Source organism: Ursus maritimus, unplaced genomic scaffold, assembly GCF_017311325.1.
Source record: "Ursus maritimus isolate PB19 unplaced genomic scaffold, ASM1731132v1 scaffold_2, whole genome shotgun sequence".
Lineage (NCBI taxonomy): Eukaryota > Metazoa > Chordata > Mammalia > Carnivora > Ursidae > Ursus > Ursus maritimus.
In genome coordinates, this window is record NW_024424452.1 from 98,853,781 (window position 1) to 98,858,826 (window position 5,046).

At 35.9% G+C, this 5,046-nt stretch overlaps 1 long non-coding RNA gene across 1 annotated transcript; it reads right to left on the reverse strand.

The window, feature by feature from the left end:
- Nucleotides 1–609: 609 nt before the first annotated feature.
- Nucleotides 610–4,827, reverse strand: LOC121104042. The gene is made up of 2 exons (XR_005836414.1): nucleotides 3,460–4,827; nucleotides 610–1,110 (listed from the first exon to the last, which is right to left on the reverse strand). It is a non-coding gene; the product is annotated as an uncharacterized LOC121104042 (long non-coding RNA).
- Between the last annotated feature and the right edge of the window lie 219 nt (nucleotides 4,828–5,046).

Sequence of the window (5,046 nt, forward strand, 5' to 3'; positions counted from 1 at the left end):
GTTTAGCTTCAAGGAGATCCCTGGTAATAATTTTGATTAATAAGGTAATTGTAGGGTGTTACTAAAATCCATTTCATTCTTAATTTGATGGGTAAAAAAAGCACTAATGCTCTTATAATGAAGATAACTATGATTTGTAGCCATTTTAGAGATAAATTAACAGTAAAACAACACAGTAGTTATTTCTTTTGATTCTTTTTAAGGAATAAAAGCATTTTGAATAAACAATATTATAATTTTACTGGCTCAAAAACACGAAATAGTTTCAGACATTTAGTGAAGATAAAACACAATTGTGTTTGTCCAATACTAGTAATTCTGCACTACTTTTGGAGATCTTTTGATTTCGAGCATATTGATAAGGATCCGAAAGTCTCTGTTAAGTGAGGCCCTACGTGAACAAACACAAGGCATGATGATTCTCACAATACTACTCTAATACTCTAATACTATGCTAATACTAACTAATACAATTTCTAACTTAAATCGATCAATTCTCTTCCAAGGATTTAGATAGGAGCATGTCTTTGGATAAGCCTATCTCCATGCTGATTACTTGAGAAAATTATGGCAGAGGCGAAACCACCAAATACACTACGGAAAATAGTGTGATTATGAACAAAATCAGGTTTAATTCTCTAATAAAGTGTGCAATGTCTAACATGGCTAACTTTGGACTATGACCACAATGAACAGTCATCTATCATGAAGAAAAAGACAAGCTTCCATATGTGTAAGTGGTTCAGAGTGTGACAAGGTACACTTTGGTGTATGGTTCCAAACTGCGGTTGGTACAAAATAGTGTGTTCTCCAATATCCAAGCTCCTTAAACAGCCAGAAAATATCAAAACAATTAGGGCGCTTTGGAATGTGTAGTCAACTTCCTGCTGTCGAACAGGAATCACAGCTGCTACTGTAGCAGTGGGTTTCCAGATGTCAAGGCTGTAAGGATAGTGAGGTAATTGCAGGAAGGAAGGGATACAATTTTGTTATCACAGATTACCCTCCCCTTTGAAAACCATGGACACGGCATCAATGTCAATGCTTCGGATGTGCACATTATGAACTCGGTCTTCATGCAGAAGTGTCTCCACATTGGTACATTTGCTTCTGTGGAAAAGGATGGGCCAGAATTATTCAAACGGGTGGGAAACGAAGAGTGGGTGCTCTCAAAGCACTCTATTGCTGGTTTTATAAAGCATCTGTAAAGTGTTAATAGGCGTTATCAGCTAAAGTTGGTCTTCTAAGGAGGAGAGCCAGACAGCAAGGTTTAACTGTTGAGTGTTCCTGAACTACAGAATTAAGAATAAAAATAAAATGTTTGGACACAGATTAATTAATCAACAACTCTATTTAAGGCTGGATGTGATGATTAGTGACTGAGCAGAGGAAACTGGATGATGATTTTCCAGTATTCAGCTAAAAATAACTCCTTTCTCAGCTTCCCCTGCTGTGTTGTCAAAGGCTAGAAGTTATCAAAAAACTCCATAAACTTTTATTCCAAAGCCAGAATCAAAGGGCTATTTTGGCATACCTCACCGGCAAAACCGGTACATGTTTGCTCACAGGTCACTGAGATTACTTGAAAAAAATTCAACAATTTCTTGCTTTTCTGTCTAAGGTCCTCAGTTATTATGCTGAGTGTGGAACATTTAGTGCTTTTTGTAAATGCACATGAACAGCTGGTGCCTTGGTTTACCTACAAACAAGGCAGGATTGAAAATAGTATCTGAGAAGTGGTCAGCTCTGGATTTATTCTACCAGCTACGAAGCTAAGAGGCTTCTCATTTCCCTCACAGAAACCCAACCCACTGAAACACGAAGCTTTTCATGGTTTTTGTGGCCAGGTGTATGTTATTATTGACTCACACTGAGCTAACAGCAGTCAGCTAACTCAGACATAAATCATACGTGCACGTCTCCCCCATTCTCCAAGAATTTTGGAGTTAAGACAAAAACTTTGTGTCTGTTTGTTAAACTTGGCCTATCATTTCTGACTAAGGAACACCTGATTGCACAACTCCAGAGAGTACCATTTACATCATCGTCTAGATCGATGTGTCTCCTGAAGTTGTGCAGTGCACAGCCTATGTAACTGTAGGTGATAGCCCTGCATGCCTTTGAAAAGACTGTTTTGAATCCTGAATAATTTATTCAGTATAATAGATGTCCTCTAGTTTAATGCCATCTTAAATTTAATAGGACCTTGCCAAAGTTCAAATAGAAGCATTGAGTTAGTAGGGTCGTGCTGTACATTTTTAAGCTGTGAAATATATAAAGGCAAGAGCAATTGCATACTTTGGGAGGGGGGACACTGAGTGTCAAGAATGATTAATTCTTTTCTGGCAAGTGGAAAAAAGATGACTAAGGAAAAAATATGAACAAAATATTGATAACTAAGTGTTTGCTAGTGTGGGAAAATGAACTTTTACTTTGTAAGCAGGCATTTTAAAAAAAAGGTTTTTAGCTCATTTAAATCCCTGTTTGGGTGTAGTTTTATCAGTTTTCTTTTCCTTTTAAGGTTTCCTGTCTTTCGATGCTGTGTGAAGAACTTTTATTAAAAACATCCACTGTCATAAGTCATTCTTTCCAGTGACAAAGCTGATTTGGTCTACTGCCGATGAGTAAACTGAAATTTATATAACTCCTTTAACGTATTTATATTTAAAAAGCCTTTCCCATTTTCAATAAAGAGAAAATTACCAAGCACACTAAGAAGTTAGATCAGAAACTAAACATGTTTCTAGAGCCATGGGCCTTTCTGGGCGTGGATCACCTGAGCACTTGCAAGAAATGCAGTTCTCAGGCCTTGCCTATTGAATCAGAAACCCTGGGCTTGAAACCCAGCAATCTATATTTTAACACGCTTTCCAAGTAATTCTGATATAGCAAACGTTTGGGAAATTTTGACCTAGAAAATGTGTGATAAAATCATCCTTTAGTAATGAAGTTGCAAGAAATAGTGACATAGTGCATTGGTAAAGGAAATTGTATTTTTAATTTCTACATATTTTCCATAAAAATGTTTTACTGCTTTTAAAATTCAAAACAATTATAAGTCCTCATATCCACTTTTCTGTTTATATGTTACTAGGGAAAACTTCACTGTCGATTAAAAAAAAAAAAAGCACTGTTACTCTGAGTTCTTCAGAAAGAGAAAAACTATAAGCATAACTCTATCTTATAATTTTGTTACTACAAGTTGGAGCTATAAGCCTTCCAAGTTTTATGTCTAACTCTTGGCATTATAGATTCATGGGTATATGTGCAGTGATGATCCAATTCCTGCTAGAAAGGAACTCAGCCCATATCTATTCTTAGTGTACAACTCAAGGTCTGTAAAAGGCAAACCTGTTATCTTATCTTTCATGAATTCAGAGATTTTTTTTTAAATCTCAAGTCAGAAAAATATAATAAAAAACAAATATTGGTTATATTTAAATTTTAATGCGTCCTTACCATTAGTAGAGGGCCTTTACGTAGGTGATCTTAGAGAGCTTTGGAAAAAGCACATGAATGCCATCAAGAAGGAAGGGCAAATCAGCTCAGTTTTCCCAGGTGCTCACTGGGGAAGCCGCACGCATTCATGATACATTTATAATTGTATACAAAAGCTAAATAAAACATAATTTAATATATTGAAATCATTCATGTAGCTTTTTTGTTAAAGCTAAACCAAACTAAGACCAACCAAGGCTTAAGGACTTCCACAGTTTTTAGAAGACTAATGGATCAATAGTATTAACACATTTTTTTTCCTGTGGTCTAAAACTTAGAATTCCTTGCTTCCTGCATATTTCTCTTTTGATGACTTGCTCCTTAGACGTCCATGTAGTTTATTTTTTTCCCTTTCTTATCAATATATTTCCACCAAAAAACCTCAAGTCCCAAAGACATATCAAGTTGATAATTTTCTACCACCTCGTTGTTAATTTAAAAAATAGTTGATAATCCGTAATTTAATTACATGGCTATCAGCCCATTTTGATGATGATTTCCCAGGTTCTGTGCAGATTTTCTTCTTTTGTTTTCAGTATTTTGTGCACCATTCCAGGGAGATAGTGCTTTAGTACATGGAGAAAGCCAACATCTATGGAAAGCACAATGAGGGCCACTCTCCTGCTATGATCAGCTCCATGAAGAATTATCTGGTGGGGTCTTAGTTTGTTTCCTGCTGCAGAAAGTTACGTCTGAAAATGTATTGCTATATTTAACTATAATATACAAGAAAAAATTTTTCATGTCCAATCAGAGGCAAACATATTTTGCATTAATTTACCTGGCTTACATTGCAAGTTTTCAGGTATGGCACAAAGTATGAGCTCACCTTCAATATCTCTTGTAATTTGCGTACTTTTACTACAATATTTAATGTTTCAAGTAATGAGTGTACCATTGAGATTCCCATTTTTTTGTATCCTGCAGAAACATTTGCATTATAAACCACTTCTTCATTTAGTACATAAGAGTACTCTATAGACAATGTCTATTAAAGGTAACGCAAAAAACCAACATAACTCATTTTCCCTTGAGATAAGAGAAGAAATGAAAAATGTCTAGACATGCGGTTCTCAACCAAAGGCAATGTCTGGTAATGTCAATGTGGTGAGAGAGGAATGCTCCTGACATCTGGTGAGTAGAGGCCAAGGATGCTGATTAAAAATGTTACAATGCACAATGCCACAATATACGATGTCCAATGCCGAAGAATTATCTGGTCCAAAATATCAATAGTGCCTCTATCGAGGAACCCTGGCCTAGAGAAGAATTAAGTCCTATTTAGTTAATACGAGTTGGTCATAGTTATTACAATTTCCATGATACCCACTGGAGAAATAAAAGACTTCCATCATGGCCGTATAACTATGGAACATGAATCAAATTCCCTTTTCTTGCACTCAAAATGTCTACATCTACACTAGCCCTCAAGATCTGATGAGAGTTCTTCTCAGTGGAGAAAATATGGCTAATTATTATAGACCAGCATTGAATCCTCTTTTACAAGCACTGGCATTTTGCGTTATGTGGTACACTGCTTTGTGTGAA